This window comes from Budorcas taxicolor, chromosome 17 (assembly GCF_023091745.1).
Source record: "Budorcas taxicolor isolate Tak-1 chromosome 17, Takin1.1, whole genome shotgun sequence".
Classification (NCBI taxonomy): Eukaryota; Metazoa; Chordata; class Mammalia; order Artiodactyla; family Bovidae; genus Budorcas; species Budorcas taxicolor.
The window spans coordinates 7,049,728-7,075,031 of record NC_068926.1 but is presented as its reverse complement, the minus strand read 5'-3'; the positions used below and the strand labels follow the sequence as shown (position 1 = coordinate 7,075,031).

Here is a 25,304-nt window from a genome sequence, read left to right as displayed (position 1 = left end):
CACATAGAGTTGTACATGACTGAGCGACTGAACTGACTGAATTAATAAGGCTGATCTAGTGGTTATGAACTTTAAATTTTTTCTGTCTTGATAACTTTATTTCTCCTTTGACTCTGAATGATAATCTAGTTGGGTGGAGTATTCTTGATTGAAAATTTTTTCTTTTCAGCATTTTGAATATATTGTGCCACTTCTTCTGGCCTACAAAGTGTCTACTGAGAAGTCTAATAGTCTTACAGGGGTTCCCCTGAGTGTAATAGGTTTTCCTATTGCTCCTTTTAACATTGTTTCCCTGTCTTTAACTTTTGACGTTGCAGTTATATATCTTAGTGTAGGTCTCCTTGGGTTCATGTTATTTGCAGCTCTATGGGCTTCTTGAATCTGGATGTCTGTTCCCTTCCTCCAGTGTAGGGACGTTTTGGGGAAGTTATTATTTATTTAAGTAAGCTTTTCTGCCTCCTTTTGTCTTCTGGGATCTCTATAATGTGAATGTTGGTCTGCTTGATGTCATCCCACAAGTATATTAAGCTACCTCCATTAAAAAAATTTTTTTCTGCGGTGATTGTATGAGTTCTACTGACCTGTCGATCTCTTTCTTTGCCTCATCTAGTTGACTGCTGAGTGCCTCTAGTGTATTTTTCAGTCCAGTTATTGTTTTCCAGCTCATCAACTTCGGTTTGGTACGTTTTTATGTTCTTCCGTTTATTTGCTGTTATCCTCACTGTGTTCAAACGTTCTTTTTCTACATTCTGTGAGCATCTTTATGAACAATTTAAAAAACTATTGGGTAAATCACATCTCCATTTCATTAAGAATTTTTCCCCCTAAAATTCTATCTTGTTCTTTCATTTGGAACATTCCTCTATTTCTTCATTTTTCTTGATTCTGTGTTGGCTGTTTTATCTTATATGTAAAAACCAACTCTTTTAAAAAATTTAATTTAAGTATAGTTGATTTGTAATGTATTAATTTATGCTGTACAGTCAAGTGATTCAGTTACATATATATAGATGTATATATACACACACATATATTCTTTTTTTTCTTTTTCTTTTTAATTTTTCTTTTTTAATTTTTTTAATTTTAAAATCTTTAATTCTTACATGTGTTCCCAAACATGAACCCCCCTCCCACCTCCCTCCCCATAACATCTCTGTGGGTCATCCCCATGCACCAGCCCCAAGCATGCTGTATCCTGCGTCAGACATAGACTGGCGATTCAATTCTTATATGACAGTATACATGATAGAATGCCATTGTCCCAAATCATCCCACCCTCCATTATGGCTTATCACAGGACATTGAATATAAATCTCTGTGTCCTATAGTAGGATCTTGTTTATCCGTTTTTTAAATAACAGTTTGTATAAACTAGCCAGGTTTCGCTGGTGGCTCTGTGGTAAAGAATCTGCCTGCAATGGAGAGACACAGGTTTGATCTCTGGGTTAGGAAGATCCCCTGGAAGAGGGCATGGAAACACACTCTAGTACTATTACCTGAAGAATCCCATGGACAGAGAAGCCTGGCAGGCTGCAGTCCATGGCATAGCAGGAGTTGAACAAGACTAAAGCCACCTAGCACACACGCATAAAACAGCCACCTCTTCAGTCTTGAAGGCGTGACCGTGTGTGGAACATGAACCTCCTCATTCAACACTGCTCTAGCTCTTGCTTGTCTCTCGAACTTCTGTGATTGTCCACACAACCTATTTGAGACTCCCAGGCGTTGATGGTGTGCCAAGACCTGTCAGTGTCCCAAAGCAGAGGTTCTTAGTCACTGCCTAGTTTCAAGCTAATTGGAAACCAGACTCCCAGGTAGCAAGTATTTAAGTATGCAAATACATCTACTCCTGTGGGAACACAAGTGTTAAGTCCTGCTGTCCACCAGAGCCAGGTAAGTCAGAGGTGCCCCTGGTGGCAGCTACAAGAATTGGGGCACAGAAGTGTGTGCACTCTCCTTTCTGGGAGCTGCTGGTGAGTTGGAGAGTGGCATAGGAGGAGAATGCAAAGATGTCTGCTTCCAGCCTCCATCTCTGGAGAGTACTCTGGTAGGTCCTTAGAATTTTGTTAAATTAGATGCTTGCCCCTTGGACCAAGGCTTTATAACCAAATGAACTCCTTTCATGTAAAATCTAGACTCCTCACAGTTGGCTGCCTCTCTGCTGGTGGTCCCTGGGGTGGGTGGGTCTGAATGTGCTAACCCTTTAAGAGCTGTTTCCCAGTCCTTCGTAGCCTGGCAGGTTTCATGGTTGCAGCTCCACTGGCATTAAAAACTTAATGTTTAGGGGGGAGCTTGTGTCTCTCAGATGCAGGTTTTAAAATTTGGGTGCCCAATGTGGGGTTGAAACTCTTTGCTCTTCTGAGAGCTCTGATTTTTGAGTCCCCTCCTGAATTGTGTGTTACAAAGCCAAGGTTGTTTTTAAGCCTGTCCCACCCACTTCAGTGGAAACACTGTCAGACTTTATTTTTGGGGCTCCAAAATCACTGCAGATGGCGACTGCAGCCATGAGATTAGAAGACACTTACTCCTTGGAAGAAAAGTTATGACCAACCTAGGTAGCATATTGAAAAGCAGAGACATTACTTTGTCAATTAAGGTCTGTCTAGTCAAGGCTATGGTTTTTCTAGTGGTCATGTACGGATGTGAGAGTTGGACTGTGAAGAAAGCTGAGCACCAAAGAACTGATGCTTTTGAACTGTGGTGTTGGAGAAGACTCTTGAGAGTCCCTTGGACTGCAAGGAGATCCAACCAGTCCATTCTGAAGGAGATCGGCCCTGGGATTTCTTTGGAAGGAATGATGCTGAAGCTGAAACTCCAGTACTTTGGCCGCCTCATGCAAAGAGTTGACTCACTGGAAAAGACTCTGATGCTGGGAGGGATTGGGGGCAGGAGGAGAAGGGGACGACCGAGGATGAGATGGCTGGATGGCATCACTGACTCGATGGACGCGAGTCTGAGTGAACTCCAGGAGATGGTGATGGACAGGGAGGCCTGGCGTGCTGCGATTCATGGGGTCGCAAAGAGTTGGACACGACTCAGCGACTGAACTGAACTAAACCCACTTCAGTGGGGCTTTTCTGGTGGCTCAGTGATAAAGAATCTGCCTATCAATGCAGGAGATACAGGTTTGAATCCCTGAGTGGGGAAGATCCCCTGGAGAACGAAATGGCAACTCCCTCCAGTATTCTTGCCTGGAGAATCCTATGGACAGAGGAGCCTGGCGGGCTACAGTGCATAGGATTGCAAAGAGTTGGACACGACTTAGCGAATGAACAACAACCTACTTCAGTGTGGGTTTTTTCCCGTCATTTCCTCATCTGTAGAAATTGCTTGCTAGTTCTTGCCCTGCCCCACTCCAGAAGAAGTTGTTTATATGTAGCTATAAATTTGGTGTGTCTGAGGGAGGAGGTGAGTTTAGGATCTTCCCATGTCAAATTTGCCCTAGAATTTTCAAATGCTAGTCTTTGAGATCTTTCCAGGGCTCCAGCTAAAATTACTACCCTTTAAAAAAAATCCTGTAACTCTAATCATGTTATACCTTTGTTTATAGTAATTAAAGAATCTGCCTGCAATGCGGGAGACCTGGGTTCAATCCCTGGGTTGGGAAGATCTTCTGGAGAAGGGAAAGTACTCACTCCAGTATTCTGGCAACTTTCACTTTCATAGTAATTAGGGTAAAAAGTTTATGGAATTGGGCATGTTTTCTTGCTAAAAAATGTCACTTCAAATGTTGGTTGGTGATCAAAATAAAATAAAATATAAATTTTGATTCTTATTAAAATCTGAGAATATAACAATTCAAAAAGTGTTGACTTTATTCTGTTTGTGGAATAAACTTTATTTTAAATAAACAAAAAAAAAAGTTTATTTTCCATACTGCATTACAGTGGTAAAGATGGTGTTATGTTTATTTTTGTGGCCCCTTTAAGGACTAATGGAATGTTTGGAATTGGTTGGGTTCTTAAAGGTTCTTGAAATATATATAAAATATTGAAAGGAAGGAAAGGAAGGAAGAAAATAAATGTGTGTAAAATATTCAAAGAAAGGAAGAAAATGAACATATTTGTGCACATACACACATATGTTATCTTCTTTAACCTTAAGGCATGTATTTATATTTAGAGAAATATATTTGCATCGATAGTTTGATGCATTGAACCAGGAACTTCTGATGTTAGGTAAGATGGTAAGCTAAGAATGGCTGCTGGCTCTTTCTCATGCACAACAATTCTGGAGATGCCAGAAAGGAGATATCCAGAATGTGGAATATAAGAGAAGAATTTCAATCTGATTAAGGACATCAACCAAAAATCTATGGCAAATATCACATTTAACAGAACTTACATGTGATATTATCTAGGCCTGTGTTTGTTATATGTACATGAAACCCAGACAACAGTGGTATAAACATACTAATGTTGGCTTTTTCTTAATAATAAACAGGAAGTCCAGAGGTGGGCAGCACAGCCCTGTACATGGCCTAAAAGCTTCCGTGTTCTTGGCCCCTCCGACTTCCCTCAATCCCTCACATTCAGCTTTTGTTCTCATGCTGAGCTGGTTTCTACCTCTGGCTCTGGGCAAGAAGAAGACAGAGAAAAGGGTCGAGAGATATGGACCAAGCCAGCTGGGCTTTCTGCAAGCTCACCAGGCATGTCCTCCTAACATCCCATCGTCTTGGACTGCATTACATAACCACCTTTAGTTACAAAAGCAGTTGCATTTTGCCTCCATAAACAAAATTGGCTTCTGGTAGAAAGCAAAAAAAAAAAAAACATAGAGACTTGAAATTGGGTTGACAACTGGTGGTATCTGCTTGTGTCTTCACTTTAAGTAGAGAAAAACATGGTGATCCCCCTATGACCACTACTTTTGAATGAATGCTTAATTCTTGGCCATTGCAAAAAGAACAGAAATAAATGTGATTTGTAACTGTCAGAGTTCTGTCACATACTTCAGAGAGTGTATCTAGCTGGTTTTAAAAGAAAGTAACTTATTAAGCCATGTGAAGTAGCTTGTGTTTAGTTAGTCAGTAGTGTCTGACTCTGTGACCCCATGAACAGTAGCCCACAGGCTCCTCTGTCCATGGGATTTTTCAGGCAAGAATACTGGAGTGGGTTGCCATTTTCTTCTTCACGGGATCTTCCTGACCCAGGAATTGAACAAGGGTCTCCTGAACTGCAAGTGGATTCCTTACTGCTGAGCCACCAAGGAATCCCATACAATATAAAAAAATTAATCTAAGAAAATATAAAAATAATTATGGAAAAATTGTATGGCTTGATTAGCAAATATTAAGAACACCTGAATAAATGAAGCAACACACCATGCTAATAATGAGATAATTTAACTTTTTTTTTTAGATCAACAGCTTTATTGAAAGATGAGAGAAAGGGAGGAGGGAAGCTCAAGAGGGCAGGGGGATACAGATATAGCAAATTCACTTCTTTGTATAGCAGAAACTACCACGACATTGTAAAGTGATTATACTCCAATAAAAAAAAATAACAAGAGCAGATCCCCTTTCTTCCTACAGTTCTGGTGGTATAGGACTCAAACTCTGAGCATCCAGGTGTCCTGTGGGTAGAAGACAGGTCAGGGGTCAGATACCAGAATTTAGAACACGCCAGCAGCCGCAGGCAGCCCAGAGCAGAGGTGCGTGTCAGAGCCTGGGTTCCCCCCCACCTCCCCCACAAGGAGGAGCAAACAGTGAGCTGAGGCCCTGGTGGCTCTGGGCAAGGAATCTCACCTGTGACCAAAGTCACAGGTAATTTTCAACCAATGCCAATGAGATGATTTAACACTTTAAATTAAAGATTTAATTCCTCCAAAATTAATCTGTAAGTGCAGTGTGATTTGGAAAACAGTTTTAGAAAGATTTTTTGGAGGTAAATCAATAAAATAATTCTGGAATATATTTGGTGATTTATAAAAAGACAGTTTTGGAAAATAAGCCAAAGCAATTGAAACAGTGTCACAGGATCAACTCTTTAAGCCAAGAGGGCAGGGTAGAAAATCAAGAAACAGATCTGTATATAAATGAGAATTTCTTATACGATAGAGAAATAAAATCAGAAGAAATGATGGAGTATTAGTGTTAATAAGTGGCACTGAGAAATTTTCTCACTGCAAGGAGAGAAATACAATCAGATCCCCATATTATATAAAAGTAAACTCTAAATATATTTTTAAAAATCTAAAGATAAAATATAAAATGAAAAAAGAAACTGTAAGAGTATCAGGAAAGGATTTCTTGAATTAGGGTTGCAGGTCAGGCCCTCTGGGAAACAGACTCTAAAACAAGAGATTTGTGTGGGAGCAGTTTATTGGGGTGTTCCCTCCGGGTCAACACGGATGAAGGCAGTCTTGGCCTGATTCCGTGAGGAACTCTGGAGCTGGGGGAGCCCTTCTGATTTGAACTCAAGCTTTACTCTTTGCATAGGTCAGCTGTTGGTTGCAGGTTGTCCCCAAGAAGTGGGCATGGCCCTGGGTGAGGCAGCAAGTCAAGGGCAATGCCCAAGTTTCCCAGCTCTTCCTCTTGGCTATTGAATATAATGTTGCTCAGAATGTTGGTGTGCAAATATCTCTTCCAGATCCTGCTTTTAATTCTTTTGTATATATACTCAGTAGTGGAATTGCTGGAGCATGTGGTAATTCTCCCTGATGCTGGGAAAGACTGAAGGCAAAAGGAGAAGAGAGTAGGAGGGGATGAGATGGTGAGATAGCATCACTGACCCAGTGGACATGAGTTTGAGCAAACTCTGGGAGATGGTGAAGGACAGGGAAGCCCGGTGTGCTGCTGTCCACTGGCTCGCAAGAGCTGGACACGACGTAGTGACTGAACAGCACAGCCACGTGGTCATTATAGTTTCACGTTTTCTGTGGCTCTGTCTTACTGCTTTCCACAGGGGCTGTGCCATTCATATCCCTACTGACAGTGCACAAGGCTTCCTATTTCTCTACATTCTCCCAACACTCATTATTTTCTTTTTGCCTTTTATTAGCAGCCATCCTAATTAGTATGAGGTGATACCCTAACTTTGATTTGCATTTTTAAACAAGTTTTTAAAAAGTTAAGTTTTGGCCATACCCTGCCACATGTGAGATCCTAGTTCCCTGACCAGGGATAGAACCCACAACCCCTGTACTAGAACCACTAAACCACAGGAGAAGTGCCTTGATTTGCATTTTTAAAATCTAGCTTGTTTTTTTTTTTTTTTAAATAGTTTTTTATTTTTTTAATTTTAAAATCTTTAATTCTTACATGTGTTCCCAAACATGAACCCCCCTCCCACCTCCCTCCCCATAACATCTCTGTGGGTCATCCCCATGCACCAGCCCCAAGCATGCTGTATCCTGCGTCAGACATAGACTGGCGATTCAATTCTTACATGATAGTATACATGATAGAATAAAGTTTTGTCTTTTAATTATAAAAATAGTGCATATTCATTATGGAAAATTTGGAAAGCATAGAAAATCATAGTGGAAAAAAACCTCCCTCAGAATCCTGTTACTTTAACATAATCAGTGTTAATACTTTGGTTTGTGTCTTTCCAGTATTTTTTTTTCTGTCCGTATTTCCAGATGACTGGTGCTGAGTCATAACACCCCTTTGAGCAATTCAGAAAAAGACATCCTGTTCTCTAGGTGAATGCAACCCTGCACCAGGGTATATGGCTTTTGACAAGCAGAGAACAGCTAGATTTCAGATCTCACTTGCCCCTAGGGGAGGTACATTATGCAGCGAAGCACTCATACAACCATATGTTGTAGTTCTGAATGTATCAAGAGATTTATTTTATATATATATTTTATAAATCTGAGATCATACTATTTGATAAACTATGTTTGGATAGGATAGAATTTTAGTTCATTCCTATTTATTAAATTATTTCCAAAGTTTTGATATTATAAAATCTTGCTAGTATGACAATACTTTTTTTTTCCCTTCAAGAAAACTGTGTTTATTTGTATTCTTACCAACAATGTACAAACTTGTTGACCACTCTGCAACACTGCATATTAGTAAATTTTAAATCTTTTGGAGACTATAAATTATGTGTTCACCTTATTAATATTGAAGTTTGGTGTATGTAGCCATTTGTTTTTCTTTTTCCTGTTACTTGCTGTTCATTTGATATGACAATACTTGCACATGAATCTTTGTGCTTAGAATTATGTCTTTATGATAAAGTCCCTAGAAATTGCCTTGAAAACTAAATTAATGAGTGCTTATTATTATGTGCCTTAGACTGTACTTAGGAAAATGTAAAGAGATAGAGATGTACAATTCTCATTCCAAACCAATGATCTAGGTACTGTGATAGTTATTTTTAAATAGAAAGCTGAGGCACAACAAGAAATGAATGAGTACTTATTAAACTTATTTGATGCAGGTCACAAAGCTGGGAAGCAGTCGAGCTGGGTTTTGACATGACTGTCAGCTGCATCTGCTCCAGAGCCCCTAACATGCTATGGCGATTCGCTTTAAAAGAGAAGACAGATGGTTTTGAGAAGAGTTTTAATAATTAATAAGCCTCATATCATCAGTGGAGTAGACCCTGAGCACTTGACAAATTTCCTTAGGAGAAAAGATCATTCAAAAGCAAAGTGTATTTATTAAGATATTTGGTAGAAAAAAGAATTTGATGGGTTGATTAATATTCTAATAGGATATACATTGTTCACTTTTGAGTTCCTTTTAAGGAAAACAACTTTAGAGAGTAATTTAAATTTAGATTTAATTTGACTGCAAATGATAATATCTTCATCCTTTTTTTAGTTTCCAAGGTTTCTGGGTCAATGAAGGGATCATTTTGATGTCCTCATCTCAGAGTGCTCACTTCCCTAGGCTACACCTAAACTTCTGTTTTTTGTTAAAGGTGATATGCTTTGCCCATTTCCTCAATGAGATGTGAAGATATGGACTACAGTCTCATGAGCTGTGTGAAAGAAGAGTATGTGAAAGTGTGGGTATTAGTAAGATACTACTCTTCTTTTTTCATATGATCGTGGATTTTTGGTATTTTAAATATTTAATGATTTGAGAAATGTATAATAGAATATAACACATAATTACATTTTTAAGTGGGACTAAAGGAGGTGACTCTTGAGAAACCTATATGCAGGTCAGGAAGCAACAGTTAGAACTGGACATGGAACAAACGACTGGTTCCAAATAGGAAAAGGAGTACGTCAAGGCTGTATATTGTCATCCTGCTTATTTAACTTATATGCAGAGTACATCATGAGAAACGCTGGGCTGGAGGAAGCACAAGCTGGAATCAAGATTGCCGGGAGAAATATCAATAACCTCAGATATGGAGATGACACCACCCTTATGGCAGAAAGTGAAGAGGAACTCAAAAGCCTCTTGATGAAAATGAAAGAGGAGAGTGAAAAAGTTGGCTTAAAGCTCAACATTCAGAAAACGAAGATCATGGCATCTGGTCCCATCGATTCATGGGAAATAGATGGGGAAACAGTGGAAACAGTGTCAGACTTCATATTTTTGGGCTCCAAAATCACTGCAGATGGTGATTGCAGCCATGAAATGAAAAGACGCTTACTCCTTGGAAGGAAAGTTATGACCAACCTAGATGGCATATTCAAAAGCAGAGACATTACTTTGCCGACCAAGGTCCATCTAGTCAGGGCTATGGCTTTTCCAGTAGTCATGTATGGATGTGAGAGTTGGACTGTGAAGAAAGCTGAGTGCCAAAGAATTGACACTTTTGAACTGTGGTGTTGGAGAAGACTCTTGAGAGTCCCTTGGACTGCAAGGAAATCCAACCAGTCCATCCTAAAGGAGATCACTCCTGGGTGTTCTTTGGAAAGCCTGATGCTGAAGCTGAAACTCCAGTACTTTGGCCACCTCATGCGAAGAGTTGACTCATTGGAAAAGACTCTGATGCTGGGAGGGATTGGGGGTGGGAGGAGAAGGGGACGACAGAGGATGAGATGGCTAGATGGCATCACCGACTCGATGGACATGAGTTTGGGTAAACTCCGGGAGTTGGTGATGGACAGGGAGGCCTGGTGTGCTGCAATTCATGGGGTCGCAAAGAGTCGACCACGACTGAGTGACTGAATGGAACTGAACTGAAAAGAGGTAAGAAAAAGAAGGAAATCTTGTCTAGCTCCTGTACTTAAGAAATCTAATTTTAGTTCTTTAACATATATAACACACCTAGAGAGTATAAAAAGAAATAAAATGAGATAAATTAATGAAAAGCACAAGTTAAAAATGGTTCCTATTATGTTACTAACATATGCATTCAAATCAGTGTCCTTATTTCTAACTTGTTAATTACTGTAACTTGTATAGTAGTAGGCTTCAAATCAATGGCTGTTTACTGGATGCATGTTGTTAAAAATGCATGTCTAAACCAGAACTCATACGTTGCCAGTGGGAATATAAATTGGTATAGCTACTTTGGAAAACTGTTTGACAGTTTTAGCTAAATGTTGTTGATATATACAGCCTGTGTGTGGTATGCATATGCACTCTCAGTTGTGCCCGACTCTTTGTGACTCCATGGACTCTAGGAGTAGCCTACCAGGCGCCTGTGTCCATGCAATTTTCCAGGCAAGAATCCTGGAGCAGGTTGCCCCTTCCTTTTGCAGGGATCTTCCTGACCCAGGGATCGAACCTATGTATCTTGCGTCTCCTGCATTGACAGGCAGGATCTTTACCATCTAAGTCACTAGGGAAGCCCCTGTATACAGTCTCAGTTCAGTTCAGTTGCTCAGTCATGTCTGACTCTTTGTGACCCCATGGACTGCAGCACACCAGGCTTCCCTGTCCATCACCAGTTCCTGGAGCCTCCTCAACTCATGTCCATTGCGTTGGTGATGCCATCCAACCATCTTATCCTCTGTTGTCCCCTTTTCCTCCCGCCTTCAATCTTTCCCAGCATCAGGATCTTTTCCAGTGAGTTGGTTCTTTATATCAGGTGGCCAAAGTATTCCAATGAATATTCAGGATTGATTTCCTTTAGGATGGACTGCTTGTATCTCCTTGCAGTCCAAGGGACTCTCAAGAGTCTTCTCCAACACTGCAGTTCAAAAGCATCAATTCTTTGGAACTCAGCCTTCTTCACAGTCCAACTCTCACATCTATCATCTAGGAATTTCACTTCTAGGAGAACGGGATACCTGATTATGCCAGAAAACTTAGAGAAAAGCACAAAAAAGAGAATAAAAATGAACTGTTATCCTAGTATGGAGATAGCAATTGGTACAGATAACATTTTAAAGGAGAACCATATTTTACATACCATTTTGTAGCAGGCTTATTTTATATAATAATGGATTGTGAATGTATTTTCATTTACTAGATATTTAACAATGTTTTAAAATTCTGCCTATAATATTATAACATGGCTAACCCATAACATATTGTACTTATGCTTACTCTAATTTTGTCTTTTGGGTATTTCGGATATTTCTACTTTTTCACTATATTTAAATAACAGTGTAGTAGACATTCATATATGTGTATTTTTAGCAAATATTTGAATATTAGAATAACTTATTAGAAGTGAAATTTCTGGTTCAAAAAGTATAAGCATTTTAGTTATTTAGACACAAATTGCTAACAATTATTGTGACTTATACTCCCTTCCATATGGCAGGATATTGTCCAACATCCACAATAGGCATAATTTTTTTTTAATCTTTGCTAAATTTATAAATAAAAAAAATAGTTGCCTCTCATTCTAGCTTTACTTAATACGGTTTGATGTCTTAAAATTATGGACTTAAAAAAAATAATTCTCTGTTCATCTCCTTTGATTGTTATTCTATTCTTATGTCTGTCTTATTTGTAAGAATGGTTTATAAGCAGTAGCAATCAAAATTCTTTGCTTAATACTTCAGTTGTGGATTTTTTTTTCTGTTTTATTACCAACTTTTCATACTTGAAACTCCTTTCCCAAACTAGCAAACTCTGACATCTCAGTTTTTCCCTTTGAGAAAGCAGAATTTAGGGGAAACTGTCATAACAGATAATCGGCATTAGGCACTTTCGTTGGACTTCATTTCTTACATTTTCATTTCATGTCCCTTCTCTCCTGTTTTTGGTCCCTTTTCTTTACTTTTAGGGCATAATGGAAATCTATGAATTTCGTATTTGCAGAGAGAGAACTAACATCCTTAAGTGGCTGCCAGGTGTCAGGTACTGTCCTCGATGCTCGACCACATTAACTCACGTGCGTGTTATGCGCGTGTTAAGTCGCTTCAGTCGTGTCCGACTCTGCGACTCTATGGACAGTAGCCCACCAGGCTCCTCTGTCCATTGGGATTCTCCAGGCAAGAATACTGGAGTGGGTTGCCATGCCCTCCTCCAGGGAATCTTCCCAACACAGGAACTGAACCCACATCTCTTGAGTCACCTGCATTAGCAGGTGGGTTCTTTACCACTAGCACCACCAACAATCTTAACATTTTATAAGCTGAAGAAATCAAAGATCATCCAAATCATGTGTCCTTTCTTTCTTGTCTTCCTTTTAACTTTCTTCTTACTTTCACCCTCAGCCTACTCCTTTTGAAGTCTTTTCCATTGTTTTTTTAAAAAAGTGTTTCTCTTTATTTATTTGGCTTCACTGGGTCTTAGTTGTGGTATGTGGGATCTTTTATTTTCATTGTGGCATGCAGGGTCTTTAGTTGTGGCATGTGGGATCTAGTTCCCTGACCAGAGATGGAACCCGGGTCCCTTGCAGTGGAAGCTTGAATCTTAGCTACTAGACCACCAGGGAAGTCCTAAGTCTTCTCCATCTTTGTTCTGGCAGTTCTGTCCTTCCAGCTGTTAGGCCAAACCGCTCAGCATCCTCCTTGTTTTCTTTTTTATAGCTGAACATATTTGATAGAAATATTAAAATAGGGAGAGGGTGGGATGATTTGGGAGAATGGCATTGAAACATGTATAATATCATATAAGAAATGAATCGCTAGTCTAGGTTAGATGCAGGATACAGGATGCTTGGGGCTGGTGCACTGGGATGACCCAGAGGGATGGTACGGGGAGGGAGGAGGGAGGGGGTTCAGGATGGGGAACATGTGTACAGCCGTGGTGGATTCATGTTGATGTATGGCAAAACCAATACAATACTGTAAAGTAATTAGCCTCCAATTAAAATAAATAAATTTAAATTAAAAAAAAGAAATATTAAAATAATCATTACAGTTCCTCTCACTGTGGAAGCCAGGGAGGGAAACCCCTTCTGTAACCAAAGTAATAATTTTTGATCATGCAACAATGCATTTTTGTTATTATGATCATAGGTAGAGACTGTATTTCAAAGCAGATTGATATAGATTTCAAAGAGGCCTGGACTTACAGAGTAAGTGAAATTTATTTAAATATAAAAGTTACCTCATATGCTGCTGGCATACTCATAGTCACAGTTTATAAAGTAAAAAACTAAACTGCTAAAGTCCGCTCTGAAATAGATGCATTTTCATTAATAGCTTCACTAGTTAGGTCTCTTCTTCTAAAACAGGGAGAAAGTCAGCTATTTTTTAAGGAATAAACTCAGCATGTCAGCAACAAATTTCAGTTACTCCTTGTCCTCCACACTCCATATCCAGGCTTCGAGGATTCCCCTGTCAACTCACTCCATCCACTACCTCGGTCTCCCTGGCCCAGTCACTCTCCTCTTGCTCCTGGGTTATTTCAGTAGCCTCTCACTGGTCTCTGCGTCAGCCCTCACCCGTGACTGCCCTCAACCCAGCAGTCAAAGTGATCCTATTACAAGGTGTCAGAAGATGTCACTTTCCTACACAAACCCCTCCAGTGGCTTCCAGCCCACTCAGCGTGGGGGCTCCCTTTGATCCATGTCACCTCTCCCTCTTCTCTGGCTTCTTTCTGCCACAGTGGCCTCCTGGTTGCTCCCAGCACACTCAGGCATATTCCTGCCTCTGCCTCAGGGCATTTGTACTTGCTGTGCTTTCTGCCTCAAAAGTTATCAGCTCAGATATCTTGTTTCCCACCTCCTTCAGCCCTTTGCCCAAATATCTCCAGCAGCTTTCTTTGATCGCCTTTTTAAGAGAACACGCTGCTTTCTCCTATGTTCTGTCCCTGTCTATTTTTTCTCCACAGCATTTCTAATCATATGGCGTGAGTGCGTGTTCAGTCACTTCAGTCGTGTCTGCCTCTCTGCGACCCCATGGACCACGGCCCGCCAGGCTCCTTTGTCCATGGATTCGCCAGGCAAGAATACTGGAGTGGGTTGCCAGTTCCTTCTCCAGGGATAAAGTATGAAGTGAGTGAAATGAGTGAAGTGAAGTCGCTCAGTCGTGTCTGACTCTTTGCGACCCCATAGGCTGTAGCCTACCAGGCTCCTCCCTCAGTGGGATTTTCTAGGCAAGGGTCCTGGAGTGGGTTGCCATTTCCTTCTCCGAATCATATGGTAGTCCACATATTTTCTTTATCATTTGTGTCTCCTGCCTGGAAGGTAAACTCCATGAGGGCTAAAATTTTTGTTTTTGTTCTCTGCTATGTCCGCAATCCCTAGGAGAATGCCTAGCATGGAAAAAACACTCTATAATGGTTGAATAAATAATTCCCCCACATCCCAATTGTTAGAACAGGCCCTGACCTGCTGGGCAGAACTTCCTCGCTCCTATGCTTCTATCTCCCTGTCCTTCCGCAGCTTTTAGTTAGCCACCTGTCTTGCACTTGTTATCGGTGGAAGGTTGGTGACCCCTGAGAGTTATTTGCAGCAGATGCATCCCTGCTGCAGTCATCAAGAATAGCAGTGGTGGTAGAGCTGGAAATGTGAAGTTTTTGCATCCTCTGATTACTGAGGTTGCAAGAGAGAACCCGAAGCTAGATAGACTTGATTTTCGTTGTCACTGGATGCCATTCATCGAGAATGGAGGGAGGAAGATATACTTCCTCCAAAGGAGAATCTGGTGAGGCTCAAGCAGGATGTTGCGGGTAAGAAAAACCCCACATCCGCCTTTGCAAGCCATAGTTCGGCCCAACCCGCTCTGATTGCGGCTCACCTCAAGTTTCAGCCACACCAACCACAGGGCTCTGGAAATGCCAAGAGACCCTCTAACCAGGAATTTGATTCCTCCTCCTGGATTAAAAGTTCAGAAAGCAGATCCTCGACTTTACCGTCCAAACAGGCAAGGAGCTTGGAAGGAGGAGAAATGGGGAGGAGGAGGCGGCAGTGCCAGCAAGACAACAGGCAGGGTCTCCGATGATACGCAGCCAGCAAACATGGAGTCCGGTTCTGGAAAGGTCTGGGTTCTGGAAAGGCAGTGCCAAAGGCCATCGCCATACCCTGGGCGTAGGGAAATGGATTCCCAACCTGCTCTCTCATTTTCCGAGGAGTTGTGAGATGGGGAAGTTTCTTTTTGCTGTTGAACTGTCCAATTAAAGGGCCCTCATATTTGGGGGAAAACTGCCAGTAAACTGTGACACGTACACCTATACTCACAGGGTGCGTGTTGCATGGAGGTGTCTCACTTTCTCCACTCAGCAAAACCCAAGTAATGAGCCTTTTGGCACGATTATAAATGTTGTGTGTGTGTGTGTGTGTGTGTGTTCGTGAAGTGGTGTAGTTCCAGCGATAGACGAGTCCCCAAGGGCGAGGTGTCCTCCATTCCCCGGGGTTCAAGTTTCGGCGGAAACTTTCCCTCAGAGGCTCCGCCTCCTTCACCTTGGCAACGGGCGCCGGGGCCACGTCGCAGCCGACCCCACCCCTCTCCACCCCGCACCTGGCGGCCACGCGCAGGGGGCAGGGGCGGAGGCAGGGGCGGGGCCTTCGAGGGGCGGGGCCGGAGGGCGGGGCGGGGCGGGGCCGGGCGCGCGCTCCCCGGGGCCGGCCTGGCAGGTTGGGCCCCTCCCCGGCCGAGCCCCGCCTGCGCTCCCGCGGGCTCGGGGTAGGGGGGCGGGGGAGCCGGGGAGCGGCGCGACTCCGCCACCCGCTGACGCACCGTCGGCGAGTTGCGCTCGGACCTTCTCCCGCCTCGTCCTTTCCCGGGGAGCCGCTGTAGACTTGGAGCCGGGCAGGGGGGAGCCGAGCAGAGATCTGCGAGCGTCGGCCGGCCCGGGAGCGGAGCGGCCTGTCCCGGACCCGGCGAGGAGCCCGCTCCCCCTTCCTCGCAGCGTCCGGCGCGGGCAGCGGCACAAACTTTCTGCACTGTCCGCGCACCGCGCCCTCGGGAGGAGGAGCCGCGGCCACTGACAGGTACGTGGCGCGGGGTTCTGAGACTTGCGCTTGAGGGGCTCTCTTGCTTTAGGGGTTGTGGGAAGCGCCTCTTCCCGAGCCCTCCGACCGGGAGGGAGGCGCAGGAATTGGGAGCGGGCCCTTGGGAATAGCCCAGACAAGGTCTCCGTGTCCGGCCAGGCGCGGCGGGGAGGAGGTTGGCTCCCCGAGCCGCGGGACCGGGCGTTACTCGGTGACTGATCCCGGGGGAGAGAGAGCTAGCTTGTTTTGACGGAGAAGGGTGGCATTAGGGCTCTCCACCCTTTTCTTGGTCCCTGGGGCCGGAGAGCTGAATCCTACGGGAGGAGCAGGCAAAGGCGAAGAGGTCTGGGGCTCAGTTTTCCTCTCTAGACCGTGTCGCTTTTATACCAGAGGCAGAGGCGGTGCCACTCTGAACTTCGCAGTACTTGCCAGGTGTGAGGACTTACTCGTTGGGTGGCTTTTGCTCAATTTCATCAAGTTCTCTAATGAAATTGCTTTCAAGTCGTGGTTATTATTGACGGTGATGATGATGATGGTGGTGTGTGTGTGTGTGTGTGTGTGTGTGTGTGTCCTGCTTCGACCTTAACAAAGGTCCTTTGTTATAATTCCACTTCTGCTCGGGAGTGGAACTGCTGTCCTATTTCAAGAGCCCAGCCAGAGCCAGGTGTTAATGGCAGGGGTAGGTAGCCTTGTTTCTGGGGACTTTGGGAATCAAGTGGGCAGGTCTAATGAATTAGCCCAGTTCTCTCCCACCCACTTGGATCCATCCATTCTTAATAGAGCCGGGTTTTGTAATCCCAGACTCCTAATTTATCCTGCTGTGTTATGAATGGATGGATCCAACTGGGTGCACAGGGAATTCTTCCCAATATTCTGTAATAACTAAAATGGGAAAAGAATCTGAAAAAAGAATGTATATATGAATGTGTATAACTGAATCACTTTGCTGTACACTTGAAACTGACACAACATTGTAAATCAACTATATTCCAGTATAAAATAAAAATTAAACAAAAAATAGACCCAGCTTCCACCATTCAGCAGGTGCTGCAACCTTAGCCATCCAAGGTGAGGAGTATTCCCAGTGGAAGAAAGGAAGTAAAAACGGAGGAGAGATCGTCCTGAGGAGGAGCAGTGAGCAGTGCACACCACTTGTTGCTTCCCTGTAGACTGGGCCTACTGCCTGCCTTCTCTGGAAGGGGCCTGCTATCAAATTCATCTCATTAGGAAGTCAGCTGCTCTCTGCTAATAGCCACAGCAGCCCTGATGAAATTATGTAGGTCATTGAAAAATAATTCCTGCTTAATCACCTTTATCCTGTTGATTAGCGAGAGAAAAGATTTCCTCTCCTTAATGTACCATGTCTGGTTGGCAGGGTAACCTGCCTGACCTCAAATTCACTTGGACACCTGGCCCCGGACAAGACATTTTCCCCTGAAACTGCCCAAATGTAGCGTACCACAGCCCAAGTCCACATTTGGAGAACTTCAGCAGTCTTCGCTGGACAGAAATCAAACAGGAGACTCAGTCTGTACATTTAGGGCTTAATGTGGCATACTTGTTGGATTTAGATAACCTTTTCAGGTAGTTAAAAGCTGGTTTCTTTTAGTTCCAGTTAACCCCTTTCTGCCAGGTTCATAGAAATCGTTTCCATGTTTGTCTTGAAGTAAAGTTTGGGGTCCCATTTGTCATTTGTCCTGTAGCTTTAGGAACAGGATTTAACTGTGTGGGGCAGATGGAAAAGACAAGAGAAACTGCCTATCACTGGGCTAGATTCAGAGAGAGATTTAGAGTGGTTTCACAATCTAGGCACAGCTACCCAGCTAGCTTCCTACCTTCCCCTAAATAGAGACAGTACAGTTGTATCACTTTATATAAAAGAAAAGATATTTATTTGGCTGAGCCAGGTCTTAGTTTCAGCACATGGGATCTTTGATCTTCGTTATGGCCCGTGAAATCTTTAGTTGTGGCATGTGGGATCTAGTTCTCCGACCAGGCATCCACCTGGGGCCCCTTGCTTTGAGAGTGTGGAGTCAGCCCCTGGACAACCAGGGGAGCCCAGGTTGTATCACTTTTAATGTAGGCCTTTGAAGACCAGAAATGAGAGGACTGTTTTACTACAGTGTTGGTAATGCACTGCTGGACAGTTCTTCGTGATAACTTCTCGAAATTCGTTCAAAACACTTTCTCTGCAGAGTTCTTTTCTGCCATATAGGAAGTCAGTAGATTATGTCTGCAAGTCAGAAAGCAGATGTACAGATAATGTTGAAATATCATATAGAAGGCTGAGGTGTGACTTTGGAAATGATGTTCTTGTTTCACTTTTCGAAAGAGAATTTGATAAGAAAGCTCCCTCTCTCTGGAAATATAAAACAGAGTTGCTTTCTCTGATCCCTGCTTAGATGCTCGATGTTCTATGCACGTTTGTCTCATTGGGTGATACATAGGACCTTGGAAGAGCTGGCCCCTCAGATTTTGGCCGTGGAACGTGATTTATTTCACCCTTACTTCTCACACTTGTGTGAAGAGTGAACACCTTTACTTCACTCTTACTCTTGATGACGTCTGCCTCTTAGTTTTTAGCCTACACAGGAGAACAGTGCTCAAGTGACCAGTAGCTTCAGGAACTTCATTTATAGGGATCTCTTAGTGAAGACAGTCACAGAAAGTAACTTTTTTGTGGGTCTTGAGGTGGCTGACTTAACCAAAAAGGCAGCTTTTGCCATCGCTTCTCGGCTGTTTGGCTAAGATCAGATGTAGTATGGGGGCTTCCCTGGTGGCACAGTGTTAAAGAATCCTCCTGCCAGTACAGGGGATGCAAGAGATGCGGGTTCGATCCCTGGGTCGGGGAAGATCCCCTGCAGGAGGAAATGGCAACCCACTCCAGTATTCTTGGCTGAAAAATCCCATAGACAGAGGAGCCTGGCAGGCTACAGTCCCTGGGGTTGCAAAGAGTTGGAACATGACTGAGGGACCGAGCATATACCATATTTGTGCTTTGTGCTTTAACCATTTTGAAGTTCGTGCTATTATATTCAGATTATACAGGAGGAAAACAGATGAGATTCAGAGAAAATAAGAAGCTTTTAGGTGCATATTTTGTTCCTGTATATGTTGAACTCAGACCCAAGTGCAGTGTTTCTGATTTAGAGGACAGGCTTTCAATTTTTTCTCTGCTGCATTTTGTGCAGGTTTGGGTGCAAAATGGGGTCTTATTTCTCATTAACCAAAATGTGAGCTCATGGGGGACTGTAGAAACACGTACTTACACGTGTGTGTACATGCATGTCATCTTTATATCCTTTGCATCTTAACAGTGTAGTTGCACCCCAGGAAGTGGGGTAGGTAAATAAATGCCCTACTGGTTGCCATAAGAAACTTTGACTAGGATCTACAGTTGAAAAAATCAGAAAATAGAACTTAAGTGTGGGGTTTAAAAGTATGGAATTAATTACTAGAAGAAACATCTAAAAGAGTTGAAAGGGCTTCTTTTGGAGAGTGGAACTCAAGGGTGGGGAGGAGCCAGGCAGGACTCTTGCTGATTTTGGCCGGGTACCTTATAACCTTATACCTTATATTTTATGCTGTGTACATGTGCATTGCTTTTTTAGGTCTTCTTTGGCAAGGAAAGAGTAAAGGTTTGTTTTTCGAATTTTAAAGTCAAAAGAGACTGCAGAGATTGTTTATTTCCAGCCCTTTCATCTTGTAGGTGAGGAAATTGAAATATAGTTGAGTTGTTTTGCTAAGGTCTCCCAGGTTCACACCCTTCCCCAGGCAGGTGGAACTTTTCCTCCGTGCTTGTGATTCCTCAGTCAGCTTTCCAGGCATTGCTCCCTTCTCCTTTCTGTCTGCTTTTTACAGCGTTTGATTAGGTTGTTGGACTGTGGATTCAAAAATAGGTAATTATCTCTAATTCCTCATATTTCTATCACAAAAGTGCTTCAGAATTTCAAAGTCTGCATAATCTGTACACTTTTGAGGTTGCTGCTGCCACTGCTAAGTCGCTTCAGTCGTGTCCGACTCTGTGCGACCCCATAGACAGAAGCCCCCCGGGCCTATAATAACTTTTAATTAGGATTAGAGACACTTTTTTCCAATGAGGCAACTCTTCACATGAGGTGGCCAAAGTACTGGAGTTTCAGCTTTAGCATCATTCCTTCCAAAGAAATCCCAGGGAGGGATTGGGGGCAGGAGGAGAAGAGGATGACAGAAGATGAGATGGCTGGATGGCATCACTGACTCGATGGACGCGAGTCTGAGTGAACTCCGGGAGTTGGTGATGGACAGGGAGGCCTGGCGTGCTGCGATTCATGGGGTCGCAAAGAGTCGGACACGACTGAGCGGCTGAACTGAACTGAACTGAGAGACACTTTTGCAATCTGTCTGCAGCTATTAAGAAATTGACGGTGTTACTCAGTTGCATTTGGTAAATACTGGAGTTTGGCCTAAACTTTTATCTCGAGAAGCTATTACTAATGGGAGATGATAAGAAGGTCTTTCTGATATCTATGTATGTTGCTTAATTTTGAAATTCTGAGAATAAGGAAACAATGGTCTTCCAAGAGAGAGGCCGAGGCAGGTGATATAGCAGAACTATAATGGAAAAGTTTTTAACACTCCAAGGTTTCTATTTTCTTTTTCTTTTATTTTATTTTTTTAATTTTACTTTACAATACTATATTGGTTTTGCCATACATTGAGATTTTCTACTTTCTCTCCAAAATTATATCACCAACTTAAAAGAAAACTTTACTTTTTCTGATTATACACACAATACATATTCAACATTCAAACACTACAGAAGTATGTAATGTTGAAAATTAAACGTGCACTGTGATGTTGTATTCTAGAGAAAGTTCCCCCAAATTTTCCTAAATTAAAATATATTTATAATTGTGCTTCTAATAACAAGTAGGGGTAAAATAGCACAACTTTCAACTTAATTTTTAACTTAATATGCATTGAAAATGTTTTCATAGCCATACATACAGATCATACTGTGTAGTATTGCATCACAGGTGATTTAAACAATTTCCTATTGTTGGAAATGTGGGGGGTTTCCCATTTTCCCGTAGTAAGAATAATACTTTGGAGAACATCCTTGAAAGTATATCTTTGTACACTTGGGTAGGAAAGGTTTGTGAAAGAGTCAGAGGGATGAAAAGTTAAATATCTCTAATTTATACTTCCTCCAGTAGTGTCTCTCCGTTTTAAACTATATTAGTGGCTTTTTTATTTTTGAATATATTGGACCAAAGATAGAAATTATTAATATATGAGCAGACTCTGAAACAAAAGGTCATCGTAACGAAAGGTGCTAAGCTTTTAGGTGAGGCTCACCTCATTTCAGATTTTTTTGGTTTTAATATTTTCCCCAAGAGAATATAGTAATTGATAACAGCTCTAAATATATTCTGCAGTTGTTGGATGAGCTGCTAATTACTTTTTATGGAGCATAGTTAAAAAAAATTTTTTTTAAAGAACATTATTCTAGGACATGCCATTAAGGAGTTCAGGGTATCCACTAGGCTTTGCAGAGTGCAGAGTGAGTGTGTTTTAGCTCCTCTTCTTGTATGAAAATTTACCTCTGTTGAAGTATTGGTTATGGGTCAATTTTAAGATCTTTAGACCTGCAGAAAGTCCGAGGAACTAATTTTACTCATCTGTGTGTGGCAAACGTGAAATGTAATTACTTTGGCTGAATTTCATGACCTAGGCTCACTGAAGCAGGAACATTTCAGCACTTCCTGTGGCAGAGTTTTTATTGGTCATCTTAGAGAGCTGATTAATATTTTCATGGAGTCCAAGCTTTGTTCATAGCCATTCAATTAGAGGATTATGTTTCATTCCTCAGGATGAAAACCTTCTGTTTTGTTTGTCTTCATGGAACTTGTACTTGGAGTTCATTCATGATTTTCTTTGTAACATATTAGAATGAGTATAAAAACATCTTAACAAATATAAATGTACACACATGCACACTTATATATATATATATACACATACCCTATATGTGTATATACACACACTTGTGTGTAATACATGTGTGTATTTATGCATAAGTAATATAAGCTATACTTTAAAAATATGACCATCAGTAGGTCATTTAGCATAAATATTTGGTGCACCCTTAAAATTAAGATGATATCTGCCCATATTTATTTTATTAGGAAAAATGCTTCTTGATGTCTTGTATATGAAAAATTTCTTAATAAATTAAGAATTTTTTAGGATACAGGTGAAACTTCATTGCTTGTATATAGTTCGTACCTTTTGGGTTTTTTTTGTGGGAAGATGAAACATATCTTGTGTATTAGTCTTAGTTATTGCCTGTTCTCTAAGACTGTCACTTTTTAAATAAGTTGAATATTTAAAATCCCTCCTGTTTGTGATATATTTCAGAATGTTTACACTTTCCTTATTTTAAGCAAGATGCAGTAATGTTTATGAAAAAAGTGGCAACAGGACTTTCACTGACCTTGGTTTGCTTCAGGAAATACTGGACAAGGTGCTCTTTACTCGAGCTGTATTAAACCTTAATGGTTAATGCTGATTTCAGCTTGATGAGGTTTGTCTTTCAGTTTCCTCCTTGTACTTCTCCACTGGGTTCATGTTGAGGACTTGGTGTGTCCGATTTGGAAAGTGGACCCTGCAGTCGCTCTTGATGAATCAGCTTGTAAGCTGTGTTTTGGTTGTTTGGGGGCTGGTTGTATTGCTTCTCCCATTTTTCCTCCTAAAGTCATCCTACCTCTTGATCACGTTTTAGAATTAGTGTGCCACCTAGGAGTGGTCATTCCTCCACAGTGAGTCACAGAACGACTTTCTGACTCAAGCCTGACTGATTCAACCTGCTGTCCTTCGGGCTTCTGTCGGGGGGGCACTCCTGGAGCAAACTCTCAACTTGGCTCCGTCCCCTACACAGGTGATCCCTAAATCTGCATCCTCGTTGCTGACCTTTGAAATCCTAGGCTTGCTTCTCCAGTTCCTGCTGCATAGGTCTTTATTTGGATCCTGACATCCTATTAACCTATAGGAGGACAAGAGTAACTCCTCTTAGTCACCTAGCTGAGAACCTTATTGTGAACAGAATCCCGTACGTGTGTGTTGTTCACGGTCTGCGTCTTATCATCACATGGGCAGTTATAATGTCTTTTACCTTGTTTTCATTTCCAGATTTTCTTTCTGTGATCCATTTCATGCCATGATTGGTCTGATTCTATAAAGTACAGCTTTGCTTATGTCACTAATCATGGTCCTTGTTGCCTACTGAGTAATAAGTCAGTTCAAGGTATAATGGCTAAATTTAGGTGCCAGATTTAATTGATTGGGTGACAGGTTGTCCAGGGATTTATTGTTTTGGGTGTGTCTGTGAGGTTGTTTCTGGATGAGCTTGACACTGGAATTGGTAGACTGAGTAGTCTTTCTGCTGAAAGTAGGGCCTTTCTGTTGTGGATGGGCCTCATTCAGTCCACTGAAGACCTGAATTGAACAGGAAGGCTGAGGAAGGGAGAATTTGCACTCTCTGCCTGACAGGTTTTGAGCTAGGACATCCATCTTCTGTGTCGCTGGCCTTAAGCTTGGACTTGAACTGTATCATCAGCTGTTCCCCTCTGGCTTGCCAACTGCAGATCTTGGGACTTCTCAGCCTTTGTTAATTGCATGAGCCAATTCCTTATAATAAACCTTTCTGTCTGTTTATATATATATATGAAAATATACATCCTTGATTTATTTTTTAAATTTTTAGTGGCGTATAGTTGCTTTACAATGTTGTGTCACTTTCTGCTCCATAGCAAAGAGAATCAGCTATATGTATACACACATCCCTTCTGTTTTGGATTTCTTTCCCATTTAGGTCACCACAGAGCACGGACTAGAGTTCCCTGCGCTATCCAGCAGGTTCCCATTAGTTATGTATTTTATACATAGGAGTGTAAATATGTCAGTCCCGGCGTCCCAGTTCATCCCACCCCACCCCTTTCTCCCGGTGGTGTCCATGTTTGTTCTCTACGTCTGTCCACCTCCCTTATCTGTATGTCTTCGGCTGGTCTGTTTCCCTGGCGATCCCTAACACTCGAGGCATCTGTGGTGTGCCCCATGCAGGCCCTCTGCTCAGGCTGCCGTGCCGATCTGTTCTTCATTCCTGAGCACACCTTTCCCACTCTCTCTGATGGGACTGGTCCTTCCTCTTTCCTATCTCGGTGATGTGAATTCTTCAAATCCAGTTCCGAGCCTGTGTCCTCCATTAAGCCTTTCTTGGCTATCTTCCCCTGTAGCAGTTTCCTGGCATCTGAATCTCTGTACTGAAATTTTAGGAATTTAGTCATTAGCTTTCTAGTGTTAAAAAATCTTTTATACAATTGTTCTTATTCCCAGTTATAAACTCCATGAGGACTCGGGTCAAGCTCTTTACTGCAAATCCTCCACTGTTCTTGGTTTTGCTTCACATAGAGGGTGGTCAGTGTTTACTGATTTTCTTTTAAAGCACTAAGCTCTACCAAGGAAGGAGAGGCAAGTATGGGGCATGTGTGCTCTGCCCTCAACCTTGTGCCCAGGGAAGAAATGTCTAGCTCATTGCCCACAAGACTCAGAACTCTTTATCAGAGCAGCGCTCCAGGGAGACTCTGCCAGTTGTTTGGAGTTGTTACTAGAAACAAAACTTATACATCGTCCTTGACCTAGAGCTAACTTCTCCTAAGAAAAAGTTGAGCCATATTTAAAGTTCTGTTGAATTAGCCCTTTCCTGAAGTACTGGTTTGCAACTATTTTTGCTCTCTTCTGCTATGCTTTTGTCTCTTATAATTCCCTTTGCTCTGCCCATGGTGAAGTTATTTCATATCTTCCTCCATAATTATATTATGTAGCATGTTGGTGTCAATAATTTTGAGCAAGGATCAAGAAGACGAAATATGGAAAAAGAGCTCTGTGTTCCTAGGCAATTTGGGTTTGTCCAATTTTATGCACATTTCCTTCAAGCTCTGTTTGGTTTTCCTCATTTCTCCTGCAGTTGAATGTAGTTTTTGAGGAACATCATTGCAAATCTGACCCCCTTATGCACTTTGGTGTGTCTTTTAATCTCAGAGTATTACAGATCCTCTGCAC

General features: G+C 42.0%; 1 protein-coding gene and 1 non-coding gene across 5 annotated transcripts in view; one reads left to right on the top strand and one right to left on the bottom strand.

Annotated features, from left to right (window-relative positions):
* Positions 1 to 5,654: 5,654 nt before the first annotated feature.
* Positions 5,655 to 5,780, bottom strand: LOC128062708 (small nucleolar RNA ACA64). The gene has a single exon (XR_008200858.1). It is a non-coding gene; the product is annotated as a small nucleolar RNA ACA64 (small nucleolar RNA).
* Positions 5,781 to 15,937: 10,157 nt separating this feature from the next.
* Positions 15,938 to 25,304, top strand: part of FHIP1A (FHF complex subunit HOOK interacting protein 1A) — a 305,419-nt gene continuing 296,052 nt past the window's right edge. For all 4 annotated transcript variants that reach the window (XM_052655131.1, XM_052655122.1, XM_052655124.1 and 1 more), the window contains exon 1: positions 15,938 to 16,202. The gene's annotated coding sequence lies outside the window, so the exon portion shown is untranslated. The remainder of the gene's footprint in view (positions 16,203 to 25,304) is intronic.